Genomic DNA, 18,615 nt, shown 5'->3' on the forward strand with positions numbered 1-18,615 from the left:
CACTGTGCCCAGCCAATTCTCTTTTTAATCTAAGCCAATTTGCATTGGGCTTCTGTACCATAACTAGAATGGTTCTGACAAATAGGTGACATACCTGAAACTGGAAAACAGTACAATTTCCCACCTAAAGAATTCCTCCTACCTCTTTTGTTGGCTGTAGCCATGGAAGAAAAGGACAAACAAGGCTCCCAGAGGTCAGAACTAGATTAAAATAGTTTGGCTGCTCTGCTCACTGCACTGCCAGGACAGTGAAGCTTTCCTATCTCTGAGCAATAGAATGGGGAATTTCCAATGGCTGGTGACAATTGTAAGCTGTAAGTTCTTTCCCTCGCCCTGACTGTCCTGTTTTTCCCATATATTGGGCGTGTTAGGGATGGCACATTTTTAATGTAGTTTTAGGTGCCATATCATGAGAATTTTCTCACATAATTTAGAGATCTGAATGTGGAGCTAAATTCAGTAACTTGATGTGACTTTTTAAGCTTGTCTCCATTTGGGAGACAGTGAGTGTGTTTTTGGATTGACACAGAATAGAGGCACCCACCATATCATGCAGGAGCGTTCTGGGAAATGCATGCATGTGTGGGCATAATGTGTAATTGTGTGGAACACCCAGGACGTGGACTGTAGTTTGCTGTCTTTATGTCTGCCTTATCTGGAGAATGGCTTTTTCTCTGACTCTGATCTTATAATAATTCTGTGACTGTGAATCACAGTTTTCCCTCTAGAGGGATTGACCTTTAAGCACGTGACATAGGTTCAGTCTATTATGATATCCCATTCTTGACCATAAGAATTGGTGCAGAAGTCACATGAATAAGTAAGATGGGCCGAATAGAGTTCTTTTTCAATTTTTACTAAAAGACGAATTGCCTTACTATTGACACCATGAAACTGAAAGTCTGTAGGTGACATTTTTCCCACTGTGTGAAAACAGCTTGTCTACAGTGGGAGCTAATGAGGCCAACACATAGGAGGGAGCACTAAGATATAGATATGGAAAGAGACAGAATACTATAATTCTATTTGAGTTTGTGGAATCTAATTGTAAATGAACTGCTTCTGACTTCCCAGTTATACAAGCCAATCATTTTTTCTGTGCCTTTTAAAAAAAGAATAAGATTGTAAGAGAGAGACAACAGTAGGGGTAGGTGATAATTTTAAGAAGTTTGTCTGGGAGAAGAAGCAAATAAATGGGATGATAGTGAAAGGGAAGGCAAGGGAGGTTCAATGGACATCATTCATTCATAGAAATCACTATGGCATGTTAATATGCTGAATGGGTCCTCCAGAAAGAGTAAGATAGGAATGCAGAACTAGATTGGGTGTGGGGTGCATAATTACGGAAGCAAGACTTTGTGACAGATAGAGGTGATGGGATTCAAAGCCAAGTGGAAGGACCAGCCTTTGATAGTCAGAAGAGTATCTTCTCTGTTTGTTTGGTAAGAATGCTTTCCTCAAACTAATAGCAATTAACGCTCACATCCCCAAAACAGAAAGTTAAGATACTGACAACCTAATGAATAAGCTCAAGGAATTGGAAAAAGAAGAGCAAACAATTTCCAATCCTAATGAAGAAAAGAAATAACAAAGATCAAAGCAGAACTGAATGAAATGGAGAACAGAAGACCTATACTAAAAATCAACAAAACCAGAAGCTGGTTTTTTGAAAAGATAAACAAAATCGATGGCCCTCTTGCTAGATTGACAAGGACCAAAAGGGAAAGGACTGTAATAAACTCAATAAGAAATGAAAAAGGAGAGATCACAACAGATACCAAAGAAATACAAAACATTATATTTGACTATTATAAAAAACTATATGCCCCAAAACTACAGAACGAAGATGAAATGGACAAATTCTTGGATTCATACAACCTCCCTAAGATCACGCAGGAGGCAACAGAATTCCTAAACAGACCAATCTCGAGCTCAGAAATTGAAGCAGTAATTAAAAACCTGGCCAAACGGAAAAGTCCTGGGCCAGATGGTTATACTTCAGAGTTCTACCAAACATACAAAGATGAACTCATACCTATACTACAGAAACCATTCCACACCATTGAGAAGGATGGTATCCTTCCTAACTCATTCTACGAAGCCAATATCACCTTGATACTAAATCCAGGAAAGGACACAACAAAAAAAAGAAAATTACAGACAAATATGCCTCATGAATACAGATGTAAAAATCCTAAATAAAATTTTAGCGAATAGAATTCAGCAGCACATCAAAAAAATAATTCACCATGACCAGGTGGGCTTTATTCCAGAGATGCAAGGATGGTTCAACATATGCAAGTCTATAAATATAATTCACCTCATAAATAAAAACAAGAACAAAGACCATATGATTCTGTCAATAGATGCAGAAAAAGCATTTAACAAAGTCCAACACACCTTTATGATAAAAACTCCTAACAAAATAGGCATAGATGGCTCACACCTTAAACTTATCAAATCCATCTATGACAAACCCACTGCTAATATCATTCTAAATGGAGAAAAATTGAAATCTTTCCCCCTTCGATCCAGAGCTAGAGAAGGATGCCCACTATCTCCTCTCCTATTCAACATAGTGCTTGAAGTCCTAGCAATAGCAATCAGGCAGGAGAGAGGGGTATTAAGGGCATTCAAGTGGGGGCAGATGAAATCAAACTCTCGCTCTTCGGCGATGATATGATATTATACCTAGAAAACCTCATGGACTCTTCCAAGAGACTCCTAGACTTGATAACCGAATTTGGTAAAGTTTCAGGTTATAAAATCAATATACACAAGTCAGAAGCATTCATATATGCCAAGATCCATCAAACAGAAATTCAAATCAAAAATGCAATACCCTTTACTATAGCCCCAAAGAAAATTAAATATATAGGAGTATTCTTAACGAAAGATACAAAAGATTTATACAAGTAGAACTACGAAACACTAAAAAAAGAAATTGCAGAAGATTTAAACAGATGGAGAAATCTACCTTGTTCATGGATTGGTAGAATCAATATAGTTAAAATGTCAATATTACCTAAAGTGATCTACAGAATCAATGCAATCCCCATCAAAATACCATCAGCATTCTTTATAGATATCTAGAAAAAATAATTCTTCACTTCACATGGAACCAGAAAAAACCTCGTATAGCCAAAGCAATCTTAAATAAAAGGAACAAACTGGGAGGCATCAGTCTTCCAGACTTCAAGCTGTACTATAAAGCAATAATAGTTAAATCAGCCTGGTATTGGCACAAGAACAGAAGCATAGATATCTAGAATAGATCTGAGATACCAGAGATGAAACTATCAGTATACGGTAATCTAATCTTTGATAAAGCTGACAAAAATATACATTGGGGAAAAGAATCTCTCTTCAATAAATGGTGCTGGGAAAACTGGTTAGCTACATGCAGAAGAGCAAATCAGGATCCCTACCTCTCACCTCTCACAAAAATTCACTCAAGATGGATAACAGAATTAAACTTAAGGCATGAAACCTTAAGAATCCTGGAAGAAGATGTTGGGAAAACCCTATCAGACATTGGCCTAGGCAAAGAATTTTTGAGGAAGACCCCCAAGGCAATCACTGCAGCAACAAAAATAAACAAATGGGATCTGATCAAATTAAAAAGTTTCTGCACAGCCAAGGGAACCATCAGTAGAGCAAATAGACAACCCACAGAGTGGGAGAAAATATTTGCTCTCTACACCTCTGATAAAGGTCTAATAACAAGAATCTATCTAGAACTTAAAAGAATTAACAAGAAAAAATCTAACAATATCATCAAGAAATGGGCGACAGAAATGAAAAGAAACTTCTCCAAAGAAGACAGAATAATGGCCTGAAAACATATAAAGAAACGCTCAACTTCTCTAATTCTTAGAGAAATGCAAATCAAAATCACAATGAGATACCACCTAACCCCAGTAAGAATGGCCTATATCAAAAAATCCCAAAACAACAAATGCTGGCGAGGATGCAGAGAGACAGGAACACACCTACACTGCTGGTGGGACTGCAAATTAGTGCCACCTTTGTGGAAAAGAATTTGGAGATACCTCAAACAGCTAGAAATAGAAATACCATTCGACCCTGCAATAGCATTGTTGGGCATCTACCCAAAAGAGCATAGGACATTCTATTATAAAGACATCTGTCCCAAGAATGGAAAAACAAGCACCACATATACTCACCAGCAAACTGGTATTAGCTGAGTAGCACCTAAGTGGACACATAGGTACTACAGTAATAGGGTATTGGGGAGGGGGGAGAGGAGAAGGGGACGGGTATATACATACATAATGAGTGACATGTGCACCATATGAGGGATGGTCATGCTGGAGAATCAGACTTGTGGGGGGAGGGGGGAAGGGGCATTTATTGAAACCTTAAAATCTGTACCCCCATAATATGCTGAAATAAAAAATAAAAAAAAAGACATCTGCACCTGAATGTTTATAGCAGCACAATTCACTATTGCACGGTCATGGAAACAACCCAAGTGCCCATCAATTCATGAGTGGATAATTAAAATGTGGTATATGCTCACAATGGAATATTACTCAATCCTAAGAAATGATGGTGAGCTAGCACCATTTATGTTATCCTGGATTAAGCTTAAACCCGTTATCCAAAGTGAGGCGACACAAGACATGGAAAATGGACCCCACATCTACTCATCATCAAATTGGTACTGACTGATTAAAACTATGGTTTTCAAATGGTGGCAATGCTCACCAGGGATTCAGGGGCGGGGGCAATCTTAGGGATGTGGCGAGCATTTTGGAGGGGAAGGGCATAACTCTAACCCTTCTTAGGGAGAGGCAAAGATATACAATATAACCAAAATGTCAAAAAAAACCCAAACTTTTTATTGGGTGGTGGGCAGGCGGGAGGTGGGAGGAGGAAAGCGGTGTGTGCTTCCATAACGTGTGTGATGCACAGCACCGGGGATTGGACACATGGGGGGGAGGGGGGGAGGGGCAATATTTGTAACCCTAACAGTATTTGTACCTCCATAATATGATGAAATAAAAGAAAAAAAAGAATGCTTTCCTCTTCAAATAATGGAAACCCAATTAAAGAAATACAGTGAAACCAGCTGTCATCTCACGTAATAGTAAGTCCGGAGGCAGGGCATTTTCAGAGTTGGTTAATTCAGTGGCTCAAGAATGTCACCAAGGATACAGATGCTATCCATCCTTTGCTCTACCATCCTTAATATGTTGGCTGTCGTGTCATGCTTGTAAGATATCAGCAGCAATTCCAAGCATTATATACAGTTAAAACATCATCCTGATAAAAAGAGATGTGCTTCCTCCAGTGTGTCTTTTTAAAAATTTGGTAAAATCCTCCTCAAGCTCCAGGGGCGCCTACTGTATTGAGTAGAGAATTGAGCCCTTGCATGCCGATGTCTAAAGCAATCTCTCAAATCTGGGAAGGAAACCAACATGGCCAGCTTAGTTCAATCATGATTCCTGCTCTGGGGCTGGACAAGGCCAAGGCCCCTAAATAGGTGGCCATTAGCTAATCCAAGCTGGGTTTTGGTTAGCAAGGGGTAAATGGTGAAACAACTATTGGGAAATGAATTAGCAATGTCTGCTGCAGTAGGGTTTGTATAATATATTAGCCATTGATGGAGTAGCCATCTGGCAGCTTCTATTTTTTCAGTGAATTATTAATGAGATTGTCAATTGGAGTAAGGGGTAGGGGCAAAATTTTGAAGAGAGAGGGAAATATGAAATGATATTTGAGAAGAAAGTCAAGGGAAATAAATAGTTATCTCAGAGAGGAGAAAAGCCAATTTATTAGGAGAAAAATATAATGGTATTTTGATTTCAAGGCAGTATTGAGTACCCATCTGAGATTGTGTTTATTAATTTAAAATGAAGCTAGTCAATCCAATTTTGTGATTTTTTTTCTAATAACATTCAATGAATGGATATAATGCTAACAATTTTATAAACCTGAACGCTAAGTAGGAAGTCATTTTATTTATTTTTTAATGGAGGTAAAATTCACAGAACACACAATTAACCATTTTAAAATATACAGTTTGGTGGCATTTAGTGCGTTCCCAGTACTGTGCACACCACTGTTATCTCCTCTGTTAGGCTCTCACACTCAGCCACCATTTCTAGACAACTAAGGGCAACTCTTATTCCCCAGAATTCACTGAAAATCTTCAAACTAGCTAATCCCAAGCCTGCTTACTTGACTCATCTGCCTCATCTTAAGGAAGCCAGAATAAGAGCTACAGGTTTGTAGTACAACTTGAAATCAGGTTGTGTGATGTTTTATTCTTTTTGCTCAAGATTGTTTTAGCTCTCCAGGGTCTTTTGTGCCTCCATACAAATTTTAAGGTTATTTTTTTTTCTATTACTGTGCAGAATGTCACTGATATTATGATAGGGATTGCATTGAATCTGTATATCACTTTAATTAGTGTAGATATTTTAATAATATTAATTCTTCCAATCCATGAGCATGGGATATCTTTTCATCTTGTTTCCTCTTTAATTTCTTTCAACAATGTTTTATAATTTTTTTGTAAAGATCTTTCACTTCTTTGGTTAAATTTATTCCTAGGTGTTTCATTTCTTTATTTCTTTTGTAGTTATTGTAAATAGATTGTTTTCCTGATTTCTTTTTCAAATTGATTGCTGTTTGCATATAGAAATACTACTGCAACATTATTAAGTTCATTTATCAGTTCTAAGATATTTTTGGTGGAGTCTTCAGGTTTTTCTAAATGTAAGATTATATCATCTGCAAACAAGGATAATTTGGTTTCTTCCTTTTCAATTTGGATGCCCTTTGTTTGTGTCTGTCCTTCTTCAGAGGGCCTTCTAGGGATTCTAAGCTGACTAACTATTTTGTTCCTTGAGCCTGACCACTTCCGTCATCTCAGTACTAGAAGATGCTCTAAGCCCAGGCTTGCCATGAGTCTCTCGAGGGCTCTGAGGTTGATGCTGCTTTCTGGCCCAGCTGGCCTTGAGGAAGACTCAAGGAAAGTATTGGGGCTATGTGGGAACACTTTCCAGGCACCTGAGTCCAAAGACTGTCCCCATGGCCCAGGCGGGCATGCCTTCCAGCCGGTCTCTGCACAGGCAGGATGGGTCCCTGACTACAGCAAGAGGGGCTGAATTCCAGACTGAGCCCTTTCAGAGCCTGCTGTGGGAGAGAGGCCGTGGGCCTGTATCATTGGCTCAGATGGGTGTACATCACTCAGCAGGTCACTACACAATTGGGTAGTTCCTTGACTACAATAGGAGAGGCTCTTGCTGGGATTCTCTGTGGGATAGAGACTGGCATGCCTGTCATGTTGGCTCAGACTGGCACCATGTCCCAACAGGTTCCTGCACAGACAGGATAATTCCCCAACTACAGCAGAAGGGTCTGGAGCTGAGACTGGGACCCCCTGGAATCTGCTGTGAGACAGAGGCTGGAGAGCCCAGTCTTGGCTCAGAGGGGTGCATGTCACCAAGGAAGTTCCTGCACAAATAGGTTAGTTCCCTGACTGCAGCAGGAGGGTCCAGAGCTGAGACTGTGCTCCCTCAAGATCTACTATGGGATAGAGGCTAAAGAGCCCCGTCTCATTGGCTCACAGGGTTCATAGCTCCCAATAGGTCCCTGCACAGACAGGATAACTCCCTGACTGCAGCAGAAAGGGCTCTAGCTGAGACTGGGCCCCGTCAGAATCTGCTGTGGGGCCAGGGCTAGGGAGCCTGTCTCATTGGCTCCGACAGGTATGCATCTACCAGCAGATTTCGATACAAATGGGATAGGTCCCCAACTGCAGTGGGAGAGGCTGGGGCTGAGATTTGGCCTTATTGGGATCTTCTGTGGGGTGGGATCCCTGTGGCAAGCCCATCAAGGAGGCTCAGACTCCCTGGGCTGTAAGATATGGGCAAGTCTCCATCTGGGTGCTTGTCTCAGCAGCTCTAAGCTGGGACCTCAGCTGAGTAAGGCTAGAGCAGCACTGGAGGGGAACTTTCAAGTTCACTACTGAGACTGATGTCAGGGGGCAGTTGAGTCTTTCTGCCAAGGCATTAGTGTGCACAATTCCTTCTGGACCCGTTGGCAGATGGTTTTGTTTGCAGGCTCAAGGCCAAATGAGGCTGTAGCCAAGCCCCTTGAGGAACTGAGCCATTTCTGGGCTTGAACACAGAAACAAGCTCAGCAGGGCAGATTAGCCAACTGGGTATTAGTCTATACTCTCAACAATGACCCTCCTAGGTCTTGGGCTCCATCAGGCTTTCCCAAAATCCTACCTGAATCCTGAGGCTCCTGTGTAGAGATTTTTGACTGCATCTATATGTAGAATTCCTATTGTTATGGGAGAATATGAGCAGGTTACCTTCTATTCTGCCATCTTGGTGATATCACCTAAAAGCATATAACTTATTTGAGTTTCACAGATTCACAGCTGGAGAGAAATTTTACTTCAGAACGAATTATATCTTGAATCTTACTCATATCTGATTTAGATGATACTAATGATTAGGTAAGACTTTGAACTTTAGACTTTAAAGTGGATACTGGAAAAAGTTAAGATGGAGGTTGATGGGGTCACATAAATTTTCATGTGAGAAGGACATGAATTTGGGGGCCAGGAGTAGAATGTTATAAACTGAATTGTTGTGTTGCCCCAAATCCATAAGTCCTAATTTTCAATGTAATGGCATTTGGAGGTGGAGGCTTTCAGGTAATTAGGTTTAGATAAGGTCATGAGGGTGGAGTCCCCATAATGGGATTAGTGTCCTTATAAGAAAAAGAGACCAGAGTTCTAGCTCCGTCTGCCATTTGACAATAGAACAAGAAGGCAGCCATTTATAATCCAGGAAGAGGGCCTTCACCAGTAGCCAACCATGCTGACACCCTAAAATCAGACTTATCTCTTCCAGAACAGTGAAAAATAAGTGTTTGTTGGTTCAGCCACCCAGTCTATGGTATATTTTGTTATATCAGCCTGCACTGACAAGGACACCTATCTTCAAGTTAGCTGATTCTTCATATGCCAGCTTAAATGCCAGGTTCATTGAACTCGTCTAGTGAATTTTTCATTTGAGCTGTTGTGATTTTCAACTCCACAATTTCTACTTGATTCTTTTTCACAGTCTCAGTTTCTTTATTGATATTCCCCACTTGCTCATACATTATTCTCCTGATTTCCTTTACTTCTTTGCCCATGGTTTCTTTTACCTCTTTGAGCATATTCAGAACAGTTGATTTAAAGTCTTTGTCCAGTAAGTGTAGACTTTACTCACTGGGCTTCCTCAGGGATGATTTCTGTTCATTCCTCTTTTTCTTGTGAATGGGTCATATTTACTTTGTAAGGCTTGTAATCTTTTGTTAAAAACTGGATATTTTTAATATTGTAATGTCATAACTCTGGAAATTAGATTATACCTCCCCCTCCCCAAGAATTGTTGTTGTTATTTGTTGCTTTTTGAGGACTATAGTCATACATTTTTTAGTGACTGTTTAAAACTAATTTTGCAAAGACTGTATTCCTTGTCATGTGTGGTCACTGAAGCCTTTGTTTCATTATTTTTGTAATCACCCAGTGACCTGACAAAGATTTCCTTCTATATCAGTCTCTTTATTCATCAAGCACTTCTCTGGAAGCTGAATATATTCTACTGTACTCCAGAGTTCTGAAATGGTTGATTCTGACAATTCTTTCCAGCTCAATGGTTATTTTTGTGGCAGGACCAATTTCTGAGGCTTCCTACAATGTCATCTTCTGTGATGTGCAAGTCATTTTATTTTAACTATTAGTTAAATATGATTCGAAAAACATATATCATTACCCTTTCTTGATTTTATCGATATGGTACAATAGATACAGTTTATCTTTCTTTGACTTTTAAAGTATTGCAATATCTTTATAGTGTCCTTTTGTTCAACATTGGGTAAATATTGAAAGTTGAATTTTCTGAGTATATTTACACAGCCTCAAATGTATAATATAAAAGTTGTTATTTTGCTTTACACAATTCTTTTTTTTTTTTTTTTTTTTTTGAGACAGAGTCTCATTTTGTTGCCTAAGCTAGAGTGCCATGGCATGATCCTAGCTCACAGCAACCTCAAACTCCTTGGCTCATGGGCTCTTACTGCCTCAGCCTTCCAAGTAGCTGGGACTACAGGCATGTGCCACCATGTCCGGATAATTTTTTCTATATATATTTTTAGTTGGCAAATTAATTTCTTTCTATTTTTAGTAGAGACAGGGGTCTCACTTTGCTCAGGCTGGTTTCTAACTCCTGACCTTGAGCGATCTGCCCGCCTCAGCCTCCCAGAGTGCTAGAATTACAGGCGCCTGGCCAACACAATTCTTAAGATGAACATTGTTCATGCTTTCAAAACAACCTTATCTTTCCAAACTTTTTAGGACCGTGAGGGAAAAGGATAGAGGCCTAGTCTTCCCAAGGTATCAGAGATAGAATATTAGCTTCCCAACATCATGTGACCCATAAGTTTCAGCAAAGGTAACTAAGTAGGATATACAAAAATTGATCATTTAAAGAATAGATGCATTCCTAGTCCCTTTTTTGTAAGCAAATACCTGATGCAAAGTGAGACTAGGCTTTCTGTTTTTATGCTCTTTCAAAACAATTACTCTGTATAACCAAGCAGTTTTTATTTTAAAAATAAATAAAAAAGCAATAAAAAGGAAACAATGTCCAAGGTCCCTAGAGTCTTGAAGTTCAACTTTACATCTTGCAGCTTCTAACTTAGATTTCCTCCTACTTACATTGATGCCTTGTTTCCTATCCCATAATTGAATTTGAATTTAGGCAACATTCCTAAGGGTTTCCCAAATTGATAATTAAACTTTAAAAAGCTCCAAAACCCCCATGAACACAATGGAGTGAATTCAAGATGGCAGCTAGCATATTGTGATTCAGCAGTAGAGCATATAATCTTTTATGCGGGGCCCAAATTTAGAAAAAGAAAACTCAGATGTATAGTTTTTATTTTAATCTCATTTCTTTTCTGTTTTTTCCTTTGGGATTACCGGGCTTGTTCAATGGGCCATTTGCAAAGGGCCTCGGGAAATACCAATTGTCCTATGCTGATGAACAGTTTCACTATTATTTAATGGAATCCAACAGGATTATTATTTCTTGCCACAACATGTGCACATGAGAAGAAAAAAAATTAAGTCCCTTTGTACTTCTTTTGAGGTGAAGTTGCATATGAGAATTAAGAATCATAGGCCAAAAAATGAACAAATGGAAAAAGCCTAGCAAGGATTGCTCCTTACCAATTTGATTGTGTCTTGTTGCAAGTTTTGACAGAATTCTCCATCCATTCTTCTGAAGAATTTGTAGTCTAGTTTGAATACATATGACTGGAGAACTAACCTATAAAAATATAGCAAAGTAGCGTAATAAAATCCTATTAGGGCACCAGGGTCATAGAATCAGTGAGTGTGTGGTTAAGAACAAAACATAGAGCCCGGAGACCAGCGGCAAGGGTAGGTGGATTTGCCGTTTCCCCTCCCCTGCATTCGAGACTGCTGGTGGGCTCCCCAGCGGGTGAGGAGACCTGCGGACATCAGCCCAGAGACTGCCGCCGCCTGCCAACGGTGAGCCTGTAGCAGACGTGGCACCAGGTTCCCAACTTCCTCCGGGCACCTCCGTGTGCACGGACCCGAGCCGCGCGGCAGGCGCCATATTGCCTCCTCCTCCCCTCCGCGGACCCTACCCGCGGCTGCCCAGAGAGACAATACAGCCACCAGCCGGAGGCACCTCCAGGGAACGGGACCTTCCCGTTTGGGACCCCGCCCGCCCTCCCAGGTGCTGCTGGCACCGTGTTCCCAGGAAAACGGTGCCGACTCAGAGGCTGAGAGACATAGACCCAGCTTGGGCTCCCTGTGGGTGAATTAGGACCGGAAATCCTCTCCCTGGTGGGAATACAGTTTGAACTCTGGGACCCAAAGGTCGGACCTGCAGACCAGATCCCCTGCACCGAGGGCTAGCATTGCCCAGAGCACAGAAGGGTTATATGTGAACAGCCTACTGAGGTCTGTGTGCCTCTAGGGGCGGATCGGAGTCCTAGAGGGCAACCCTCCTCCCAGGAGGAGGCCGTCCCCCCAACCCAGGTGGCGTTCCTGTGCAGGGAACCTCCCCGCCGGCATCACAGTCCGGGGAGGCCTGGTGGCTTGTGGTCTGGCCTGCTGGCAGAGGCCCAGGAGTAGCTGCGGAGTTGGGGAGGGTGGAAAAAAGCCAGGCCTGCTGCAGACTGTGGGTCTCAGACAGCCCCACCCCCACACCCAGACTTTCTGGCTGAGCAGGATCATTCCAGCCCCGCCCTGACAGCTCTCCCTGGAAGCAGAGAACAGAACTTTGACCCCTGCTAACGGCCTGAGGGCAGGCTTACCCAACCCAGCTCCGCCCAGAACGAGAGCTGATAACAGGACTCAAAATCAACACCATAGCCTGTTCCTCCAAGCAAACGCCACCTACTGACAGGGACGGCATCTTGCACAGCCTTTGCACGGCACTCACTGACTCAATATACAGGGAGTGGTCCAATTTCACCCACAGGCACCACCTAACGCCTCAGAAACTAAACAAGGTGTGTGAATACCCAAACAATAACCTAAGGAAAGAAACTACAACTGATTGACATGGGAAGAAATCAGCGAAAGAACTCAGGAAATATGAAGAACCAAACGGAAAACACACCCCCAAAGAGGAGCACCAGCCCCCTAGAAACGGACACCGACCAAAATCAGGCAACCAATATGACAGAAGAGGAATTTCGTATGTGGAACATAAGAACACTCACCCAGCTGCAACAACAACTCAATAACCAACACCAAGAAACCACAAAAAATCTCCAGGATATGAGAAAAGAAATAGACACATTGAAGAAAAGTGTAGCCGAACTCCTGGAAATGAAGAATCAATTCAAGGAACTACAAAATACAGTGGAAAGTCTCAAGAACAGGGTAGATGAAACAGAAGAAAGAATCTCAGAGCTTGAAGATAACACCCTCCAATTAAATAAATCAGTCACAGAAATAGAGCAGAGAAACAAGAGAAAAGAGCAAAGCCTACAAGAGCTGTGGGATTATGTGAAGAAACCTAATGTGAGGGTCATAGGGTTGCAGGAAGGGGAAGAAGACAACACTCAAGGGTTGGACAAGCTGTTTGAAGATATAGTAGAGGAAAATTTCCCAGGCCTTGCTCAAAATCTTGATATACAAGTTCAAGAAGCTCAGAGGACCCCTGGGAGATTTAACGCAAACAGGAAGACGTCACGACATGCAGTCATCAGACTGACCAAAGTATCAACTAAAGAGGCCCTTCTAAGAGCTGTAAGACAAAAGAAGCAAGTAACATACAAGGGAAAGCCAATTCGAATAACATCAGACTTCTCTAATGAGACTTTACAAGCAAGGAGGGACTGGGGCCCCATTCTCACTCTTTTGAAACAAAACAATGCCCAGCCTAGAATATTATTCCCTGCAAAACTAAGCTTCATATATGAAGGAGAAATAAAAACATTCTCAGACAAGCAAAGGCTCAGAGAATTCACCAAGACAAGACCAGCCCTACAAGAAGTACTTAAAACAGCGTTATGCACGGAACATCATAATAATAACCCACGAATATAAAAACAACCAAAACCCAAAGATATTAAAGGCCAGATATTACAATGGCTCAAGACAGAAATCATAGCAACAACATCCAACCCAACAGAATGATCAGTAATCTACCTTACCTATCAGTTCTCTCAATAAATGTGAATGGCTTAAACTCTCCACTCAAGAGACATAGGCTGGCTGAATGGATCAGAAAATATAGGCCAAGTATATGCTGTCTTCAGGAAACACATCTAACCTGCAAGGATGCATATAGACTAAAAATAAAAGGGTGGAGATCAATATTTCAAGCAAATAGAAGCCAAAAGAAGGCTGGTGTGGCAGTTCTAATTTCAGACGATTTAGTTTTTAAACCAACAAAAGTAGTAAAAGACAAAGGGGGTCATTATATAATGGTGAAGGGCACAGTCCAACAAGAAGAGGTAACAATTTTAAATATATATGCACCCAACTTAGGTGCACCCAGATTCATAAAGCAAACCTTACTGGAGCTAAGCAAATGGATTAATAGCAACTCCATAATCGCCGGAGATTTCAACACCCCACTGACGGCACGAGACAGATCCTCCATACAGAAAATTAATAAAGAAATAATGGACTTAAACAAAACTCTAGAACAATTGGGTCTGACAGACATCTACAGAACATTCTACCCCAAATCCACTGAATATACGTTCTTCTCATCAGCTCACGGGACATTCTCTAAGATTGACCATATCCTGGGACACAAAGAAAATCTCAAGAAATTTAAAAAAATAGAAATCATACCATGTACCTTCTCAGATCACAGTGGAATAAAACTAGAAATCAACCCTAACAGAAACTCACATTTCTACACAAAAACGTGGAAATTAAACAACCTCCTACTAAATGATTACTTCGTAAATGAAGAAATCAAGACGGAAATAAAAAACTTCTATGAAGAAAATGACAATGGAGAGACAAGTTATCAACTCCTCTGGGACACAGCTAAAGCAGTTCTGAGAGGAAAGTTTATCTCCATAAATGCCTATAACCAAAAGACAAGAAGATCACAAATAGACTATCTAATGAAACGACTCAAAGAGCTGGAAAAAGAAGAACAGACCAACCACAAACCCAGCAGAAGAAGTGAAATCAACAAGATCAAATCAGAACTAAATGAAATTGAAAACAGGAAAGCTATTCAGGAGATTAATAAAACAAAAAGTTGGTTCTTTGAAAAAATAAACAAAATTGACACACCACTGGCTAAGCTAACGAAAAGCAGAAAAGAGAAATCTCTAATAAGCTCCATCAGGAATAAAAAAGGAGATATCACAACTGATCCCAAAGAGATACAAGATACAATTTATGAATACTACAAAAATCTTTATGCACACAAACTGGAAAATGTGGAGGAAATGGACAAATTTCTAGAAACACACAGCCTCCCTAGGCTCAACCAGGAAGAAATAGATTCCCTGAACAGACCAATCTCAACAGCTGAAATAGAAACAGCAATTAAAAATCTCCCTAAAAAGAAAAGTCCCGGTCCAGATGGCTTCACACCTGAATTTTACCATACTTACAAAGAAGAACTAGTACCTATCTTGCAGAAACTATTCCACAACATCGAGAAGAACGGAAACCTCCCCGACACCTTTTATGAAGCGAATATTACTCTGATACCAAAACCAGGAAAGGATGCAACAAAAAAAGAAAACTACAGACCAATATCCTTAATGAATATAGATGCAAAAATTTTCAACAAAATCTTAGCTAACCGAATCCAGACACTTATCAAAGAAATAATCCACCACGAATAAGTGGGCTTCATCCCAGGGATGCAGGGATGGTTCAACATACGTAAATCTATAAATGCAATTCACCACATAAACAGAAGCAAAAACAATGACCACATGATTCTTTCAATAGATGCAGAAAAAGCTTTTGACAAAATTCAACACCCTTTCATGATAGGAACACTTAAGAAAATAGGCATAGAAGGGACATACCTAAAAATGATACAAGCCATATATGACAGACCCATAGCCAACATCATACTGAATGGGGAAAGACTGAAATCATTCCCACTTAGAACTGGAACCAGACAAGGCTGCCCACTATCTCCACTTCTGTTCAACATAGTGCTGGAAGTCTTGGCTACAGCAATCAGACAGGAAAATGGAATCAAAGGTATCCAAATAGGGGCAGAAGAGATCAAACTTTCACTGTTTGCCGATGATATGATATTGTATCTAGAAAACCCCAAGGATTCAACCAAGAAACTCCTGGAACTGATCAATGAATTTAGTAAAGTCTCAGGATACAAAATCAATACACAGAAATCAGAGGCATTCATATATGCCAACAACAATCTAATTGAAAACCAAATCAAAGACTCAATTCCCTTCACAATAGCAACAAAGAAATTAAAGTACCTAGGAATATATTTAACCAAAGAGGTAAAAGACCTCTACAGGGAGAACTATGAAACACTGAGGAAGGAAATAGCAGAGGATGTAAACAGATGGAAATCCATACCATGTTCGTGGATCGGCAGACTCAATATCATCAAAATGTCTATACTACCCAAACTGATCTACAGATTCAATGCAATACCTATTAAAATCCCATCAGCATTCTTCACAGATATAGAAAAAATAATTTTACGCTTCGTATGGAACCAAAGAAGACCCCGAATATCAAGAGCAATTCTAGGCAACAAAAACAAAATGGGAGGCATTAATATGCCAGATATCAAACTATACTACAAAGCTGTAGTAATTAAAACAATATGGTATTGGCACAAAAACAGGAATATTGACCAGTGGAACAGATGTGAGAATCCTGATATAAAACCATCCTCATATAGCCATCTCATCTTTGACAAAGCAGACAAAAACATACGCTGGGGAAAAGAATCTCTCTTCAATAAATGGTGCTGGGAAAACTGGATAGCCACCTGTAGAAGGCTAAAACAGGACCCACACCTTTCACCTCTCACAAAAACCAACTCACGCTGGATAACAGACTTAAACCTAAGATATGAAACTATTAGAACTCTAGAGGAAAAAGTTGGAAACACTCTCCTAGACATCGGCCTGGGCAAAGAGTTTATGAAGAAGTCCCCAAAGGCAATCACAGCAGCAACAAAAATAAATAAATGGGACATGATCAAACTACAAAGCTTCTGCACAGCCAAAGAAATAGTCATGAAAGTAAACAGACAACCTACAGAATGGGAAAAAATTTTTGCATCCTATGCATCCGATAAGGGACTGATAACTAGAATATACTTAGAACTCACGAAAATCAGGAAGAAAAAATCAAATAACCCCATTAAAAAGTGGGCAAAGGACTTGAACAGAAATTTTTCTAAAGAAGACAGAAGAATGGCCAACAAACATATGAAGAAATGCTCAACATCTCTAATCATCAGGGAAATGCAAATCAAAACCACAATGAGATATCACTTAACCCCAGTGAGAATGGCCTTTATCAAAAAATCTCCAAACAATAAATGCTGGCGTGGTTGCGGAGAGAGAGGAACACTCCTACACTGCTGGTGGGACTGCAAACTAGTTCAACCTCTGTGGAAAGCAATATGGAGATACCTTAAAGCGATACAAGTGAATCTACCATTTGATCCAGCAATCCCATTGCTGGGCATCTACCCAAACGATCCAGTGACACTCTACAAAAAAGACACCTGCACTCGAATGTTTATAGCAGCACAATTCATAATTGCAAGGCTGTGGAAACAGCCCAAGTGCCCATCAATCCAAGAATGGATTAATAAAATGTGGTATATGTATACCATGGAGTACTATTCAGCTCTAAGAAACAATGGTGATATAGCACATCTTATATTTTCCTGGTTAGAGCTGGAACCCATACTACTAAGTGAAGTATCCCAAGAATGGAAAAACAAGCACCAGATATATTCTCCAGCAAACTGGTATTAACTTAGTAGCACCTAAATGGACACATAGGTGCTACAGTAATAGGGTATTGGGGAGGTGGGAGGGGGGAGGGGGGCGGGTATATACATACATAATGAGTGAGATGTGCACCATCTGGGGGATGGTCATGATGGAGACTCAGACTTTTGGGGGGAGGGGGGGAAATGGGCATTTATTGAAATCTTAAAATCTGTACCCCCATAATATGCCAAAATAAAAAAAAAAAAAAAAAAGAAGAACAAAACATAGATCTCCTGACTCCATGTCAGAGTTTCTTAGAGTTAAGCTAAACCTAATCTAAACATAGCTGAGTCAAAGGAATAGTCAGTCAGAAACTCCTTACAAAAAAAGGGTAAATAGATGGGTTGGCACCTATACAAAAAGAAAGCAAGGTGGCAGAACAGAGAGATTTCTCAGGTGTTAGGAAAAAGAAAATATTAGTAAGTTTCCTTTAGGCATATAAGTTAACATGCTTAGAAAGATTACTGAAGTCCATATGATAAGGGGAGAGACATCATAGCCTTTATCTTGGAGGGACCCTCAGAGGTAGAATTTGAGTATGATATAAAATCCAGGGACTAAGGCAGACCAGTGTATAATAGATCCAAATCTAATCACTTCTTCTTTTTTTTTTTTTTTTTTGAGACAGAGTCTCACTTTGTTGCCCAGGCTAGAGTGAGTGCCGTGGCGTCAGCCTGGCTCACAGCAACCTCAATCTCCTGGGCTCAGCGATCCCACTGTCTCAGCCTCCCGAGTAGCTGGGACTACAGGCATGCACCACCATGCCCGGCTAATTTTTTGTATATATATTTTTAGTTGGTCAATTAATTTCTTTCTATTTTTGGTAGAGACAGGGTCTCGCTCAGGCTGGTTTCGAACTCCTGACCTTGAGCAATCCGCCCGCCTCGGCCTCCCAAAGTGCTAGGATTACAGGTGTGAGCCACCACGCCCGGCCTCTAATCACTTCTTGTTAGCTGTGAGATCCTATGCGAGTTAATTCACCATTAAAACATCTAGCTCCTCAATCTTTAAAATGACAATAAAAAATACATACAAAACCACTTGCAAGGTTTT

At 40.5% G+C, this 18,615-nt stretch overlaps 1 protein-coding gene across 2 annotated transcripts in view; it reads left to right on the forward strand.

Moving 5' to 3' along the window:
- Window positions 1-18,615, forward strand: part of CCDC192 (coiled-coil domain containing 192) — a 203,096-nt gene that overhangs the window by 51,333 nt on the left and 133,148 nt on the right. The gene's annotated exons all lie outside the window — the stretch shown is intronic.

Source organism: Microcebus murinus, chromosome 11 (assembly GCF_040939455.1).
Source record: "Microcebus murinus isolate Inina chromosome 11, M.murinus_Inina_mat1.0, whole genome shotgun sequence".
NCBI classification, from domain to species: Eukaryota; Metazoa; Chordata; class Mammalia; order Primates; family Cheirogaleidae; genus Microcebus; species Microcebus murinus.